Below are 19,492 nucleotides of genomic sequence, written 5' to 3'. Positions count from 1 at the left end.
ACATTGTTGCAAGTGATGTTATTTATTCCTTTTTATAGCTGAGCAGTATTCCATTGTGTATATGTGATATGTCCTCTTTATCCAATCTTCTGTTGATGACAATTGAGGTTGCTTCCATATCCTGGCTATTGTAAATGGTGTTGCAATGAACATTAGGGTGCATGTGTCATTTTGAATGGAGATTTTCTCTGGATATAAGGCTAAAAATTAGATTGCTGGGTTATGTTAGCTCCACTTTAAGTTTTTAAAGGAAACCTCCATACTAGTCTCCATAATGACTGTACTGGTTTACATTCCAAACAACAGGCTCATATGGTTCCCACTTCTCCACACCCTTTCCAGTCTTTATTATTTATGGGTTTTTTATGACCATTGTAAATGGTTATACCAAGTGTAGTTTTGATTTCCATTTCTCTAATAATTATAAATGCTGAGCATCTTTTCATGCACTTTTTAACCAGATATATACTTTCTTTGGAGAAATGAGGATCTTCTGTCTATTAGGATCTTCTGCTCATTAAAGCTTTTAAGTTTCGTTAGGTAATATTTATTTATTTATTTATTTTTATTTTCATTACTCTAGGAGGTGAGTCAATTAAGATCTTGTTACAATTTATATTGTAGTGAGGTGTACTTATGTTTTCTTTTAAGAGTTTTACAGTATCCAGCTTCACATTTAGGTCTTTAATTCACTTTAAGTTTATTTTTTGTATGGTGTTATTGTTCTAATTTCATTTTTTACATGGAGCTGTTCAGTTTTTAATAAGCACCACTTATTAAAGAAAAAGCTTTTTCTCCATTGTATATTGTTGCATTCTTTGTCATAGACTAGGTAACTATAGCTGTGTGGGTTTATCTGGGATTTTTATCCTATTCCATTAATCTCTATTTCTGTTTTCTGCCGGTATCATACAGTCTTAATTACTATATCTTTGTAGTATAGTCTGAAGTCAGGGAGCCTGATTCCTTCAACTCTGCATTTTTTCTTGATTTCTTTGACTCTATGTTCTTTTTTGTCTCCATACAAGGTGACTTTTTAAATTAATTTATTTATTTTAATTAGAGGCTAAATACTTTACAATATTGTAGTGGTTTTTGCCATATTTTTGACATGAATCAGCCATGGGTGTACATGTGTCCCCCATCCTGAACCCCCCTCCCACCTCTCTCCCCATCCCATCCCTCAGGGTCATCCCAGCACACCAGCCCTGAGCGCCCAGTCTCATGCATCAAACCTGGACTGGCAATCTATTTGACATATGGTAATATACATGTTTCAGTGCTATTCTTTCAAATCATCCCACCTTTGCCTTCTCCCACAGAGTCCAAAAGTCTGTTCTTTATCTCTGTGTCTCTTGCTGTCTCATATATAGGGTCATCATTACCATCTTTCTAAATTCCATATATATGTGTTAAAATACTATATTGGTGTTTTTCTTTCTGACTTACTTCACTCTGATTTTTTGATTCTTCCAATCCAAGAATATGGTATGTCTCTCCATTTATGTCATCTTGGATTTCTTTCATTAATATGTTACAGTTTTCTGAGTACAGGTCTTTTGCATCCTTAGGAAGGTTTATCCCTACATATTTTTGGTAAATGGAATTGATGCCTTGATTTCTCTTTCTGATCTTTCATTGTTGTGTATAGAAATGCAAGAGATTTCTGTTTATCAATTTTGTATCCTGAAACTTTGCCAATTCATTGATGAGCTAATAGATTTTTTGGTATCTTTTCTTTAAGTTTTTGTGTTTTTTTTTTTTTTTTTTTTTTTGCTTGTTTTTGTATAGTACCATGTCATCTGCAAATGGTGACAATTTTACTTCTTATCTTCCAGTTTGGATTCATTTATTTCTTTTTCTTCTCTGGTTGTTGTGACTAGGACTCCCAAAACTATGTTGAATAATTAGTGGTGAGAGCAGACATTCTTCTCTTGTTTTTGGTCTTAGAGGAAATACTATCATGTTTTTACCATTGAAAATGAAGTTAGCTGTGGGTTTGGCCTGTATGGCCTTTATTATATCAAAGGAAGTTCTTTCTCTGCCCACATTCTGAAAAGTATTTTTATCATAAATGTATGCTGAACTTGTCAAAAGCTTTTTTCTGCATCTATTGATATGATCATATGGTTTTTATTCTTCAATTTTTTAATATGGTGTTCCACATTGATTTATATGTATTTTTTTTTAATTTTTTTATTAGTTGGAGGCTAATTACTTCACAACATTTCAGTGGGTTTTGTCATACATTGATATGAATCAGCCATAGATTTACACTTATTCCCCATCCCGATCCCCCCTCCCATCTCCCTCTCCACCCGATTCCTCTGGGTCTTCCCAGTGCACCAGGCCGGAGCACTTGTCTCATGCATCCAGCCTGGGCTGGTGATCTGTTTCACCATAGATAATATACATGCTGTTCTTTCGAAACATCCCACCCTCACCTTCTCCCACAGAGTTCAAAAGTCTGTTCTGTATTTCTGTGTCTCTTTTTCTGTTTTGCATATAGGGTTATCGTTACCATCTTTCTAAGTTCCATATATATGTGTTAGTATGCTGTAATGTTCTTTATCTTTCTGGCTTACTTCACTCTGTATAAGGGGCATTAATGAAAATAAATCATACTTGATCATGGTGTATAATCCTTTTAATGTATTAATGAATATGGTTTGCTAGTATTTTATTGAGAATTTTTGAATATATGTTGACCAGTGATATTGACCTGCAATTTTCATTTTTTGTGACATCTTTGTCTGTTCTTCTTTTTTTTCTTCCAAAGTGATGGTGGTCTCATAGAATAAACTGGGGGATGTTCCTTTCTCTACACTTTTTTGAAAGAGTTTCAGAAATGTAGATGCTAATTCTTCTCTAAATGTTTGTTGGAATTAGTCTGTGTAGCCATATGGTCCTGGACTTTTGCTGCTTGGATGATTTTTAATCACAGTTTCAATTTCAGTACCTATGATTAGTCTGTTTATATTTTCTATTTGTTCCTGGTTCAAAAACATTGCATATTTTAAGAATTTCCCATTTATTCTAGGTTGTCTCTTTTACTAGTATATGGTTTCTTATTGTTGTTTAGTCACTAAGTTGGATCTAATTTTCTTATGACCTCATGGACTGTAGCCTTCCAGGCTCCTCTGTCCATGAGATTTTCCAGGCAAGAATACTGGAATGGGTTGCCATTTCCATCTCCAAGGGATATTCCTGACCCAGGGATTGAACATGTGTCTCCTGCATTAGCAGGAGGATTCTTTACCACTGAGCCACCTGGATAATCTCACGATCCTTTGCACTTTTGTGGTATCAGTTGTAACTTCTCACTTTTCATTTCTAATTTCATTGGTTTCTGTCATCAAGTTTTTCTTTTTGATGAGTCTGTCATCAAAAGATAGACATTTAAAGATTTATTTTGTTCAACTTTTCAAAGAACCGGGTTTAAGCTTAATTAATCTTTTTTTTTTTTTTTTCATTTTAACAGTTTTTAATGAAAGCTGTAGACAAGATGACTTTATTCCTGCATCTTCTCAGCTGTTTCTTCCTTATATTTGCCCTTTTCCTTTCCTCCTTGGCAAGATTTGGCTTTACATTCAAGGATCTTTTTGCGGTCTTTGTGCAGTTTTAGTCTGGTGATAACCACCTTGCTGGGGTGAATGACCACATGGACAGCTGTGCCATTAGCCTTCTCCCTCTGCACTCGTTCAGTGTAGATGACGTATTTCTTCCTGTAAACCTGGACTACTTTGCCAATTTGCTGCCCTTTGTAATGCCCTCATACAACCTGAACTTCATCATCCTTTTGGATGGGCATGGATTGAACGTTGTACTTCTGTCTTAGCTCTTTAGAAAGAGGAGAAGACATAATTTTCCTGCGAATGTGGGAAGGCGCATTGAAATGCCTTTTTCGATTCTTGCTTCAGTCAGAAGTCACAAAGGGTTTGAACTTCATTTTGGCCACTGGCGCTTCAGCGATGGCCACAGAAGGGAAGAGATCTAAGCTTAATTAATCTTTATTATTTTCTTCAACTCCATTTCCTTTATTTCAGTTGTGGTCTTTATGATTTATTTCCTTCTACTAAATTAGAGTTTTCTTTATTTCTTCTTTAGTTGCTTTACATGTAAGGAGAGATTTTTTTTCTGATTTTTCTCATTTCTTGACACAAGATTGTATTGCTATAAACAATTCATTTCTATAAGCAATTGCTATAAATGAAGAATCAATGTTTTTGAATTGTGGTGCTGGATAAGAGTCTTGAGAGTTCCTTGGACAGCAAGGAGATCAAATCAGTCAATCCCAAAGGAAACCAACCCTGAATATTCATAGGAAGGACTGATGCAGAAACTGAAGCTCCAATACTTTGGTCACTTACTGCAAAGAGCTGACTCATTGGAAAAGATCCTGATGCTGGAAAAAATCTGTGGGTGGGAGGAGAAGGGAGTGACAGAGGATGAGGTGTTTGGATGGCATCACTGACTCAAAAGACATGAATTTGAGCAAACTCTGGGAGATACTGAAGGACAGGGAAGCCAGGTGTGCTGCAGTCCATGAGGTCCCAAACAGTCAGAAATGACTTAGCAACTGAACATCTGAAACATCCCTCTGAGAATTGCTTTTGCTGAATCACATAGGTTTTGGACTGTATGTTTTTGTTGTCCTTTTTCTCTAGGTATTTTTTTTTTCCTTTATGATTTGTTCAGTTATCCACTGGTTATTTAGTAATAAATTGCTTTGTCTTCATGAATTTATGGGTTTTTTAAAAAATATTTTCCCCTGTAATTCATTTCTAATCTTATAGTGTTATGGTTGGAAAAGATAATTTTATTATTTCAATTTTCTTAAATATACCAAAATTTGAATCGTCACCTGATATGTGATCTATTCTGGAGAATGTTCTGTGTGCACTTGAGAAGAAAGCATATCCCACTGCTTGGGGATGGAATGTCTTATAAATATCAACATATCTATCTAATCTAATGTGTGATTAAGGCTTGTATTTCCTTATTATATTTCTGTCTGGATGATCTATCCATTGATATATGTGGGGTGTTACAGTCCCCCACTATTAGTGTGTAACTATTGATTTCCCCACCTATAGCTGTTAGCATTTGCCTTAAGTTTTGAGGTTCTCTCATGTGGGTGCACATGTATTTGCAATCATTATATTTTCTCCTAGGACTGATCCCTTTATCATTACATGACATCCTTCCTTGTCTCTTTTAACAGTCTTTATTTTAAAATCTTTTTTTTCTGATAAAAGTATTGCTTTCTTTTGTTTTTCATTCCTATAGAGTATCTTTTTCCATCACTTCACTTTGTCTGTATATGTCTGTAGGTCTGAAGTGGGTCTCAGGTAGACAGCATATATATGGGTCTTGTTTTTGCATCCATTCAGCCAGCCTATTTTTTAGAATGGTAATTCATTTACATTTAAGGTAAATATACATAGGCTTGCTTTTGTTGCAATTTTCTTTGGGTGGTTTGTTTTCATAGATTTTTTTCTTTCCTTCTTTTGTTGTTCTATTCTCTTGTATTTCTTTCCTAGATACAGTCCTTTAGAATTTGTTGCAAAGCTGGTTTGATGATATTGAATTATTTTAGCTTCTTCTAGTAAAGCTTTTGATTTAGTAAAGCTTTTGATTTCTCCATTCAATCTGAATGAATACCCTGATGGATAGAATATTCTTGGTGTAGGTTTTTCCCTTTCATCACTTTAAACATATCATGGCACTCCATTCTATAATCCTCAGTGGTTCTGGTGAAAACTCAGCTAGCAACCTTATAAGGATTAATTTGTATGTTACTTGTTGCTTTTCTTTGCTGTTTTTAATTTTTTGTATTAACTTTTATTAGTTTGATTAATATATGTCTTGACATGTTTCTCCTTCTGTTTATTCTGTATGAGACTCTGCACTTCCTAGATTTTGGGTGAATTTTTCCCATGTTAGGGATTGTTTGACTATAACCTGTTCATGTTTTCTCTCATTCTCTTTCTCTTCTTCTCTTGAGACTCTTATAATTTGAATGTTGGTGCATTTAATATTGTCCCAGAGATCTCTGAGACTGTCCTCAAATCTTTTTATTATTTTTTCTTTATTCTGTTGTGTTGCAGTGAGTTCCACCATTCTATCTCCTTGTCATTTATCCATTCTTCTGCCTCAATTATTCTGCTATTTTTTTCTTCTAGTGTATTTTTTTTTATTGTTTTCATTGTTTAGTTCTTCTAAGTCCCTGTTAAACATTTATTGTATTTTCTAAATCTGTGTCTCCATTCTTTTTCAAGATCTTGAGTCATCTTTACTATCATTACTTTGAATTATTTTTCACATAGATTGCCTATCTCCTCTTCATTTAGTTGGTCTGGTAGGTTTTTACCTCTTGCTCCTTTGTCTGTAAAATATTTCTTTATCATCTCATTTAGTCTAATTTACTGTGTCTGTGGTCTTTTTTCCACAGACTGAAGGATCATATTTTTTCTGGCTTCTGTTGTCTGCCTCCTGGTGTTTGAGATTGTTTGAGGTCTGTGTAGCATTCCTGGTGGGAAATACTGCTGTCTTCTCTTTATGGTTAGAGCTGGGTCTTGTCCGTCTGACAAGACTTTGTCACGGTGTATGTTTTGGGGTGTCAGTGAGCTTATTATGACTTTGAGCAACCTGTTTGCTATTTGTTAGTGCTGTGTTCCTCTCTCATTTGTTGTTTGGCCTAAGATATTCCAGCATTAAACTTGCAGGCTGTTGGGTGGTACTCAGGTCTTCAGGCTGAGATGGGGACCTCTGAGAGAACTCATACTGATTAACATATCTACCTTTCAGTATTTTGTGCTCCCCTTATAGGGGCTTAGGTCTGATCCCAGCAGAGGAATCAGGACCCCTCATGCTGTGCAGTCTGTCTTCCCCAGGTGAATTAACCTCTCCTCCCTTTCACCTCCCCCCTCTCAAGGTTGCACATCCCATCAGATTCTCTTTTCCTCTTTTTCTTCCTTTTCTGTGTTTTGTCCTACCCAGTTATGTGGGAAATTTTTTGTGTCCTTGTAGGTGTCTGAAACCCAAGTTCGATCCCTGGGTTGAGAGATTCCCTGGAGGAAGGCATGGCAACACATTCCAGTATTCTTGACTGGAGAATCCCCATGGACAGAGTAGCCTGACATGTTACAGTCCATGAAGTCATAAAGAGTTGGACATGACTGAGTGACCAAGCACAGCAGAGCATACATATATCCCTTTAGGGGGGTATTCCTCCCACCCTCCCTGCATCCCACTCATCTAGTTCAGCACAGAGCACTAAGTTGAACTACCTGTGCTATAGAACAGGTTCCCACTAGCTATCTATTCTACACATGGTAGTGTGTATATATATATCAATCCCAAACTCCCAATCCATCATGCCTCCACCCCCATGTCCACAGGTCTTTTATCTACATTTACATCTCTTACCCCAACTTGTATACAAGTTCATCTCTACTTGTTTTCTAGGTTTCACCTATGTGTGGTATAGGTGCTAATATATGATATTTATTTTTCTCTTTCTGACATACTTCACTCTGTAAGACAGTCTCTAGGCTCATTTACATCTCTACAAATCACTGAATTTGTTCCTTTTAATGGCTGAGTGATACTCCACAGCATATATATGTACCACTTCTTCTTTATCCATTCATCTATCAATGGGCACTTAGGTTACTTTCACGCTCTAGTTATTGTAAATAGTGCTGCAATGAACATTGGAGTGCATATCTCATTTTGAATTATGATTTTTTAGAGCATGTGCCCAGTAGTGGAACTGCTGGGTCATATGGTAGTTGCATTTTTAGCTTTTTGGGGAATCTCCATACTGTTCTCTATAGTCATTGTATTAATTTACATTCCCATCAATTGTGGGAAAATCTTCAAGAGATGGGAATACTAGGCCACCTGACCTGCCTCCATTATTGACTATGCCAAAGCCTTAGACTGTGTGGATCACAATAAATTGTGGAAAATTCTGAAAGAGATGGGAATACCAGACCACCTGACCTGCCTCTTGAGAAATCTGTATGCAGGTCAGGAAGCAACAGTTAGAACTGGACATGGAACCACAGACTGGTTCCAAGTAGGAAAAGGAGTGTATCAAGGCTGTATATTGTCACCCTGCTTATTTAACTTATATGCAGAGTACATCTTGAGAAATGCTGGGCTGGAAGAAGCACAAGCTGGAATCAAGATTGCCAGGAGAAATATCAATAACCTCAGATATGCAGATGACACCACCCTTATGGCAGAAAGTGAAGAAGAACTGAAGAGCCTCTTGATGAAAGTGAAAGAGGAGAGTGAAAAAGTTGGCTTAAAGCTCAACATTCAGAAAACTAAGATCATGACATTTGGTCCCATCACTTCATGGCAAATAGATGGGGAAACAGTGGAAACAGTGGCAGACTTTATTTTTCTGGGCTCCAAAATCTCTGCAGATGGTGACTGCAGCCATGAAATTAAAAGACGCTTATTCCTTGGAAGGAAAGTTATGACCAATCTAGACAGCATATTAAAACACAGAGACATTACTTTACCAACAAAGGTCCGTCTAGTCAAGGCTATGGTTTTTCCAGTAGTCATGTATGGATGTTAGAGTTGAACTATAAAGAAAGCTGAGCACAAAAGAATTTATGCTTTTGAACTGTGGTATTGGAGAAGACTCTTGAGAGTGCCTTGGACTGCAAGGAGATCCAACCAGTCCATCCTAAAGGAGATCAGTCCTGGGTGTTCATTGGAAGGACTGATGTTGAAGCTGAAACTCCAATACTTGGGCCACCTGCTGTGAAGAGCTGACTCATTTGAAAAGACCCTGATGCTGGGAAAGATTGAGGGCAGGAGGAGAAGGGGACGACAGAGGATGAGATGGTTGGATGGCATCACCAACACAATGGACATGGGTTTGGGTGGACTCAGGGAGTTGGTGATGGATAGGGAGGCCTGGCATGCTGCGATTCATGGAGTCGCAAAGAGTCAGATATGACTGAGCGACTGAACTGAACTGAACAGTGCAAGAGAGTTCCTTTTTCTCCACACCCTCTTCAGCATTTGTTTTTTGTAGAATTTTTGATGAGGGCCATTCTGACTTGAGTGAGTTGATACCTCACTGTAGTTTAGATTTGCATTTCTTTAACAATTAATGATGGTGAGTGGTGTTGGAAAAACTGGATATCTACCAAGTAAAAGAATGAAATTAGAACACTCTAACACTATACACAAAAATAAACTCAAAATTGATTAAAGAACTAAATGTAAGTTGGACACTATACAACTCTTAGAGCAAAACATAGGAATAACATTTTTATATGAAGCACATTAAAATCTTTTTTGACTTACCTCTTAGAGTAATGAGAATAAAAACAAAGTAACAAGGGGAACTTAATTAAACATGAAAGTTTTTGCACAGCAAAGGAAACCATGAACAAGATGAAAAGACAACTTTTAGAATGAAAGAAAATATTCACAAATGAAACAACTGACAAGGGATTAATCTTCAAAAATATACAAGTAGTTCATTTAGCTCAATAAAAAAGCAGCCCTGTCAAAAAATTGGCATAATACCTAAAAAGACATTTTTCCAAGGACAACATACAGATGGCCAAGAGATACATGAAAAGATTCTCCTCCATACATTTACACATACAGATTTAACAACCTCAGGTAAGATAAGTGAATTGATTTATTTGAATGGCAAATTTTATTTAGAAAATTTGGGAAGCAGCAAAAAGATTGGGAAATTTGTAGTTATAAAATATAAAACATAACAGGGAGTAATCTTATTTAAGCAGAATATAGCATGGAATGAGATAGTTAATAATGAAAGACAAGACACTCTTTGAACCTTTCACTTTACCATTTGACAAATTCATGTACAAAAAATGTTAAAGAGGAAATTATATGAATAAGGTAAATTTAAGAGAATGCTTGTTACCAGGTTGAACAATTGTACCTATGCCAGGGTTCTGTCCCAGGCTGAGACTCTTTGACTAGGCCATGGAGATACTTGTCAAACTTGTTTTATACAAACAATAACAAAACAAATGCTGAGACTGGAACAGCACAAGATTTATTCAATGACCAAAGAATGGAGAAGTGGGAATCTAGCTTAGGAGTCAACTCTTCAACCCAATTTGGGTGGAGACACTGAGTATATAGGCAGGTCAAGGTAAAAAAGACCTGCCTTTTTTGAAAGGAATTGAAAAAAGACCTGCCTTTTGAAAGGGGTTGAAAGGAATGCAAGAAACATTTATCACTTATGTGAGAACCTGGATGTGGGTTGGGCCTGGAACTGATGCCACTCTCTTTTTCAGTCCTTGTATGGGCTTTTCTGATTCTTGTCATGGCAACTGTCAACTGTCAACTGTCATGGTGCTAGTGGGGTGTGTCATTTAGCATATTAATGTATTACAATGAGGCTCAAGATTACTGGAAGTCAAATGTTCCACCATCTTGGGCCTAATTGGTTCTAACCACTTCTTGCTCTTTCTCTTAGTAGCTTCCTTCTGAAACTTCTATAAAAGTAATTGGTCCCTTGTCAAAGGAGGGGAAGGGGTATATTTGGGGGTAACATTGGACAAGCACTGAAGCCAATTTATAATTTATGATGAAAGGAGCTTTTGTTTGCAGCTGCAAAATTGGATGCATGCTTATATAGACTGAACTTTAAACATCTTATTTCAAAATGGAAATAAATTTCTATCATTTGTATAATCTTATCTGAAATGTAAAACAAATAAAACCCAATTTTCTTTTCCTATATCTATTTTTAATTCCTTATTTAGGTGACAGAAACCAACAAATTATCTAAATAATGTTCTGCTGTTAGCAATTTTTAACATGCCAAATCAGTTTAATTACAGTTTCTATAAATAATCTATGCAAAATACTTTCCAGAAGAGAATGCACTTTTCCTTCTGTGTGTGGCACATTTTAATACTTAAAAGCATTAGAACAGATGTTAGGTGCCTGCTAAACTTGTTTTCAGTTTTCTTTTATTTATATGTTAATGAGAATTTAATTACTTCATGAATACTTAAACAACTTGAGGGTGCCTGATATCATTAGCCTGAACATAAGCACCTCAAGTGACCACATGGGAAGACAGAAATTGCTTTTAGTTTACTTGAAGACAGAAAGATGAATTCATTTCACCCCCTGCTATGTTTTACCTGACACACAAAGCACAGACTCAATCTTGCTTCAAGACTGAAAGGATTTCCGCAAAGCACTCAAGAGGATAAATACTTTCTATTTGGTTTTGTTTCAATGTCTTTCAATAATTACTCTAGCTATACTCCATTTCAAAATATTTCACTTGAACATTTTCTGTTAAAGCTAGTCATTCTACTTTATATATTATTGCTATGGCAATCTTAGTGGAACCGTGAACATTGCAAGCATTATTGATGGCACTGAAAAATATTCTCAGTTTAATCTAAATCAAAAAGGTTTATTTGGCTGAACTCTAGAAACATGCAATACAGATAAAATCTGTGAATTTCTGCTTATTATTTTAGCACCAAAAATAGTAAATTCAAAATAATTGTTTTAATAATATTTATAATTAAATCTTATATATTTAAATGATAATAAAATAGTTCCACATAGACATCATATATTCATTTCAAAATATACAAAATTTATAACAAAAATACAAACAATAAATATTGCACCTAGAAAACAAAAAGATTTAAAAACTCATAAATATACATATTAGAAATAAATAATATCTGGAATGCATGAAGGTTGTGAAGGGATAAAAGAAAACTGCTTTAGGTAAAAGAAAAGAAACCATATTTAAAAATAAAAGTTCAGTTCAGTTCAGTTCAGCCACTCAGTCGTGTCCGACTCTTTGTGACCCCACGAATCGCAGCACGCCAGGCCTCCTTGTCCATCACCAACTCCCTGAGTCCACCCAAACCCATGTCCATTGTGTTGGTGATGCCATCCAACCATCTCATCCTCTGTCGTCCCCTTCTCCTCCTGCCCTCAATCTTTCCCAGCATCAGGGTCTTTTCAAATGAGTCAGCTCTTCACAGCAGGTGGCCCAAGTATTGGAGTTTCAGCTTCAACATCAGTCCTTCCAATGAACACCCAGGACTGATCTCCTTTAGGATGGACTGGTTGGATCTCCTTGCAGGCCAAGGCACTCTCAAGAGTCTTCTCCAATACCACAGTTCAAAAGCATAAATTCTTTTGTGCTCAGCTTTCTTTATAGTTCAACTCTAACATCCATACATGACTACTGGAAAAACCATAGCCTTGACTAGACGGACCTTTGTTGGTAAAGTAATGTCTCTGCTTTTTAATACGCTGTCTAGGTTGGTCATAACTTTCCTTCCAAGGAGCAAGCGTCTTTTTTTTTTTTTTTTTTTCCATTTATTTTTATTAGTTGGAGGCTAATTACTTTACAATATTGTAGTGGTTTTTGCCATACATTGACATGAATCAGCCATGGATTTACATGTGTTCCCCATCCTGAACCCCCCCCCCCACCTCCCTCCCCATCCCATCCTTCTGGGTTAACATCACAGCACTGTTTATAATAGCCAGGACATGGAAGCCATCTAGATGCCCATCAGCAGATGAATGGATAAGAAAGCTATGGTACATATACACAATGGAGCAAGCGTCTTTTAATTTCATGGCTGCAGTCACCATCTGCAGAGATTTTGGAGCCCAGAAAAATAAAGTCTGCCACTGTTTCCACTGTTTCCCCATCTATTTGCCATGAAGTGATGGGACCAAATGTCATGATCTTAGTTTTCTGAATGTTGAGCTTTAAGCCAACTTTTTCACTCTCCTCTTTCACTTTCATCAAGAGGCTCTTCAGTTCTTCTTCACTTTCTGCCATAAGGGTGGTGTCATCTGCATATCTGAGGTTATTGATATTTCTCCTGGCAATCTTGATTCCAGCTTGTGCTTCTTCCAGCCCAGCATTTCTCAAGATGTACTCTGCATATAAGTTAAATAAGCAGGGTGACAATATACAGCCTTGATACACTCCTTTTCCTACTTGGAACCAGTCTGTGGTTCCATGTCCAGTTCTAACTGTTGCTTCCTGACCTGCATACAGATTTCTCAAGAGGCAGGTCAGGTGGTCTGGTATTCCCATCTCTTTCAGAATTTTCCACAATTTATTGTGATCCACACAGTCTAAGGCTTTGGCATAGTCAATAAAGCAGAAATAGATGTCTTTCTGGAACTCTCTTGCTTTTCCGGTGATTCAGCGGATGCTGGCAATTTGATCTCTGGTTCCTCTGACTTTTCTAAAACCAGCTTGAACATCTGGAAGTTACGGTTCACATATTGCTGAAGCCTGGCTCAGAGAATTTTGAGCATTACTTTACTAGCATGTGAGATGAGTGCAATTGTGCAGTAGTTTGAGCATTCTTTGGCGTTACCTTTCTTTGGGATTGGAATGAAAACTGACCTTTTCCAGTCCTGTGGCCACTGCTGAGTTTAATTGTATAAGAATATATTTTTCTCAAAAGTATTTGAATATAATTTTCCAAAATATTTTCACAGAATTGGTAGTATTAAAACAAAGCAAATAGTCTAAAGATAAGATAGATTGAAAACAAAAACCAAAATAAAAGCAGCCAACCACAGAAAAATGAAACTGTTCCTCTGAGTTGAATTTATTAAAGCTTTAAATAGTCAAATATAAATGATGAATCCCTATGAAGTGTCTGATTCAGAGCTTTGCTTTGATGATGGGATGGGTTGAGATCTGTAGAAACTCATGGCCAAGACTACACATTGTCTTCAGTTGAAGCTTCTGAGATGTACAAATTGTGCTCTATTTAGTATATGCTGTAAAGTGGCAATGTTGGGGTTCCTCGGTTCCACTCAGATAAATTTTCAAACTTATCTGATCTGAATCCCTCTTGAGACTGATGTGTCAAAAAATTGCTTAAAATAATTGTTGAGAATAATTTATTTTATAATATTTATGTGTGGAAAGGCAAAAGCTTTTATACTTCCATGGTATGTCTTCATAACAGAATAGTGCCATATTTGTATAGCATAAATATATACCATTTTATATGCATACATTTATGTAGTACTATATAGAAATTAAATTGTGCAAGCATAATTTAAGACATGAAGATACCTTTTGTAGGGTAAAATCAAGTGAAATATTATTAGTATAAGCCTTCATTCAATAACCTGCACATTCTTGAAGAGCCAAATTTTTGAGGGCGAGGAATGATTTATAAGGCATTAATTGGAAGGAGGGGTCATACGAATTTCACAGAAATGAAGAAATCATTTTTGCTGATCACCAGCCATTGTTGGAGTAATTTGAATTTTATCAAAAGAGGTAGAGAAGAGTAGAAATGGCAAGGACATTCCATAGCAATAATTGAAAATTCTGTGTTTTGTTTCTCTTACAATTTATAGGGAAATTGTTCTACTGGGCATTTTGAGAGAGGATTCAAAAGACATCAGTTACTAATGCAATGTACATAGATTTTGATGTTGCCAAAAGTATTCAGCTTCACTTAACACTCAATAGATGTTCCACGAATAAATTTGTTCTTGAGCTTCCTTTTAAAAACTTCATGTTTTATCATTTAACTAAATCACAGATTTTACAAATTAAATGACCACAAACTAGTAACTATATTGACCAGATTTACATACTGGCAAAAGTAAATGTTAAGTTTAGAAAGAGGAGTGACAAGATAAAAGTGTATTTCCCAGGGACTAAACACAAGGGGAGGGCAATTTTTGTCCAGTGTTAGCTTTTATTAAATATATTTTACTCTAAATTTTTGAAAGTATTTTTTAAAGAATGAATGTTCCTTGTACCATATTAACAAAGAAAAATTTATAATGGACATTTTTTGAAACAATAAAGAAATTTATCACACTTCATTTAAGGCTACTGCAATAGAGCTTACACTGAATTCAATTCCTTTGAAGTAAAATGCAGCAGAGTTTTTCAGCAATGGGGTGAGCTAGTGAAAAAGTACTGGGGTAGGGAATATTATAGAGATAGTAGGTGAATGTAATTAGTCCATCAGGGTTTGGTAATTGGTGCTTATTAAACTTAGGCTCATGAGTTCCCACAGAAGCTTGGAAATAAGGAGGATATCTTCCCTGGGTCAGGAAGATCCCCTGGAGAAGGGAATGGCATTCCACCCCAGTATTCTTGCCTGAAGAATTCCACGGACAGAAGACCCTGTCGGGCTACAGTCCATGGGGTCCCAAAAGGTCTGACATGACTGAGTGACTTTTATTCACATCTTCTTTGAGGATAACATTTCAAAAGGATGGCTTCCAGGTCCTTGAGAAACACATACTTGCCTTGTATAAGATTTACATCTCCAAAAAGAAGAAAAAGAATTTGCAGTTACATGTTTTTAAATAAAGGGAGATCAGAGGCCTTTAGTCAGGAGGAAACCTGTCCAAGTTTTAGTAAAGCTGAAGGGATATTAAAATCATCTTGATCAATATCAATCCATCATTGTGTATCAGCACATAAAATGTTAATTAAAATTAACTAGCAAGAAATTTTTTTTAATGGAAAAAATATTTTCATTTTTGATGAGCAAAACTCACGTCACTTATGTGATAGAAATCTTCACATTGTGAAAATAAGAGGCATTTAGAAACTGGTACAATGCAAGTAGTTACATAAGTAGTAAATTTAAAAGGCACAAGCAATGCAAAATGCATTTTTAAGATAAAGGATTTTTGTGCCAAGCATCACAGAAGTAAGAGTCTTTCTCATTTAAATGAGAAAAAATAAAATGCTTTATGCCTTAACTGCAAATTGCATCAAATTCCCTATAATAAAATTAAATTGCAGTAAATCATCTATGTATAAGGAACATGTTCTCACTGTAGGATGTATGTACTTATACATAATTTCCTGATTAAACATGATTCTTAAATAATTGCTTTGTAGGCAGACTGCATATGGTTTTCATGTCTTTAACAATGAGAAATTATTGGCACAATGGATAACAAATCTGGGGGAAAATGTAATTCATTATAGCTTTTAAAAAATCCTGTAATAAGCATGTCTTAGTCAGTTTAGGATGCTATAACATACTGTGCACTTGGTGACTTATGAACAATACAAATTTATCTCTCACAGTCTAGAACCTGGGATGTCTAAGATCAAGGCTCCAACAGATTCAGAGTTTGAATTCATAAACAGCCATCTTTTCATCTTCTCTCTGTGTCCTCATATGGCAGAAAGAGCAAGAGAACTGACTGAGATGTCTTTTACAAGGTCACTGATCTCATTCATGAGGACTTGACCTGCATGACTCAAGTACCCCAAAGGTCCCACCTCCAAACACCAACACACTGGGGACTAAGTTTCAACATGTGCCCTTTTGAGGGGATACAGACATTCTCTCTACAACTTTCTACCTCTGCCTTCCCTAAAATCCATGTGTTTTTCAGCAAGCAAAATATATGCGTTCCTTCCAAATATACCCAAAACTGTTCCAGCATCAACTTTTAAATCTAAGTCCAAAGTCTCATCTCAATATTTAAACTATAAACTGATGGTATTATAATTGTTGCATTATTTCATTTTTCAAATTGACTTCAGTGTATGTCAAATTACCTTATAAGAATATTAATGAAATGAAAATGTTTGTTGGATGAGATAGCCATCTTTCTTTTGAGTTATTTTCTTTTATTTGCAAATAAAAAATATCAGTATCCCATGTAGTAATTATTTAAAGTTATGAGCTACCAGAGTCTTCCAAAAAGTGATAAATACATTGACAGGTGTAAAAGACATATGGAAAATATTATCAATGCTGATATTTGAAATTTAAATTTTGGTAAACATGATCAGGTTCAATGAAATGATTCCATGTAACTGAGCAAAGCCATTAATAAAATTTTATAAAGGCATTTTCATTACCAATCCACACTATGCTATCAAAACAATTATGATTGGAAGGTACTTAGGAAGGAATTAAATGCACTGATATGTTTTATCTTCACTAATTGTTCAAAAACAAAACCATTAGTTTCCCATATTAGTTGTGGATGCTTATGCACCTAAATGACATTTTAAAATGGTATTACTGATAGGAAACATTAAGGTTTTGTTAACATAAAAATGTAATACCTTATGTTTTGATAATGGGTGACCATGAAGCCTTCCTCATATTGGGATCATAATAGCTAAGGGATAATGTGAAGAATCTCAGAGCCTAAAGATTATAAGAGAAACAATCAGATAATAATTCTGTTAAGGATATATTCAAGTCAAAGTTGAACATTGGCTTTTGATAATGTCTTCTTTCTCTATAAAAACAGTGAATTTTGTTTGATATTAGTTTGTAAAGTTCTGAACACATTACTGCTTCAAAATTTTATGGTCTTCCAGTTGAATATCTCCTCCAGAGTATCATGATACATTATTTCATATCTATGACCAACATAAACAGACTATCCATTTGAAATGTAATTTATGCAGGTATTTGCTCTTTGACATTCCAAGGAGAAAAGAAGATAATGAATAACTCACTAATTTCTTAATTTTTCAACTTATATTTAATTTTAAAAAATATTTTTGGTCTTCCAAATTTATTCTAGCCACTTAGATGAAAGTGTTTCTTAATCTCTCCAGTGGAATTATAAGAACAGGTCAGCTGCTTTATTTTAGGTCACAAGTAGCATGATGTCATGTTAATATATAGTTCATGTATTCTGCAAAAATCAATCTCACTTAAATAGTTTCTATCCTTCCATTATGTTGTCTTACTTGTTATTCTGCTAAAGAACTAAAGCAAACAGAATTGTTATCTTCCTATCCATTTTCCCAAATCATTTATTTATCTCACAGTGTATTCTAAAAACTGTAATAGGATTTTACAACAATATAGAACCAATAGTATATGGATATATGTGGAAAGAGATTTATCATAAAGAATTGGCTTATGTAATTATAGTCCAAATTCTGCAGTGTGAGATAGCAAGCTTCGAATTAGGAGAACCAATGGTGCAGTTTCTTAATTAAATTCAGCAGACCAAATAGTCAAAAGGGAGTCTGTTGGACTCCCTTTTCCTAATTTTCCTTCTTATTCTAAGGACTCCTACGGACTCCTAATTTTCCTTCTTACTCTAAGGAGCCATTTTTGTTTTACTATTCAGACCTTCAATGGATTGAATAACCACCTGCACTATGGAGGGCAATCTGCCTACTCTAAGTTCACAGATCTTAATACTGGAATGAAAGGGAAACAAGATGGCAGAGTAGGACTTGATGCCACCTCTTCTCAAGAAAACATGAAAATCACAATTACTGAACACCCATCAACAAAGAAGACTGCAACCTACCAGAAAAAGACATTCTACATCCAAAAACAAAGAATAAACCACAACAAGCAGGTAGGAGGGACATATTCATGATATGATTAAATCCCATACCTTCCAGGTGGATGACCCACTTACTAGAAAATAATTATATCACAGGATATACTTTCTATCCCATAGGAGTGAAAGTTTTGAGTCCCATGTCAGACTCACAAGTCGAGGGGTTGGCGTTTTGAATAGGAGCCCCCAGATAATTTGTCATTGAAGGCCAGTGGGGCTTGATCACAGGAACTGCACAGCCTTGGGGAAACAAATTCTCTACTCTTGGGGGGTACACACATTTCATGCACACCAAGACCCAGGGGGAAAGCATTGAACTCAGGTCAATGAAACTGAGATCAGACTTATCTGCTGCTATTGAAGGGTCTCATGTGGAGGCCAGAGGTGCCTGTATCTCACTGTGTGAACAAGAATGCATGTAGCACAGGTACTGGACTATATTCACTGGTGTGAGTTCTCCTGAAGGCCATAACTTTGACACCAAGACCTGGCCCCACCCAATAGACTGTAGACCCCAGTGCTGAGATACCTCAGGCCAAACAACCAACAGAGTAGAAACAGACTCACCCCTCAGCAACTAACAACTTAAAGTTTTAGATGTGTCTTGATCTAGCAACTGCCTCTAAACATACTCCTTAAAGTTTTTCTGATCTAACAATTGCCTCTAAACATACTCCTTGACGTGGACCTGCCCACCAGAGGTACAAGCCACCAGTGGATAGGCTCCAGTCACTCCCATCAGAAAGCCTGCAAAGGCCTCTTAAACCAGCCTCACCCACCAGGGAGCAGACAGCAGAAACAAGAGGAACTACAGTTCTGAAATCTGTGGGACCAAAAACACAGAAATTTAGACAAAATGTGATGGCAGAGGAATATGTTCCAGACGTTAGAACAAGATAAAACCCTAGAAGAATAGTTATGTGAAGTGGAGATAGGCAATTTATGCAAGAAAGAGTTTATAGTATGCTAATAAAGATGATACAAAATCTCAGAAAAAGAATGGAGACACGGACTAAGAAGATATATGAAATGTTTAACAAAAAGTTAGAAGATATAAAGGACAAATGAACACAGATGAACAGTACAGCAACTAAATGAAATTTAAAAAAAGAAAACCTAGAATGAATTTAAT

At 35.9% G+C, this 19,492-nt stretch overlaps 1 pseudogene; it reads right to left on the bottom strand.

Moving 5' to 3' along the window:
* Positions 1 to 3,454: 3,454 nt before the first annotated feature.
* Positions 3,455 to 3,949, bottom strand: LOC122686890 (annotated as a pseudogene).
* Between the last annotated feature and the right edge of the window lie 15,543 nt (positions 3,950 to 19,492).

This window comes from Cervus elaphus, chromosome 30, assembly GCF_910594005.1.
Source record: "Cervus elaphus chromosome 30, mCerEla1.1, whole genome shotgun sequence".
Classification (NCBI taxonomy): domain Eukaryota; kingdom Metazoa; phylum Chordata; class Mammalia; order Artiodactyla; family Cervidae; genus Cervus; species Cervus elaphus.
The sequence above is the reverse complement of the archived record's forward strand: the minus strand, read 5'-3'. Positions and strand labels throughout refer to the sequence as shown.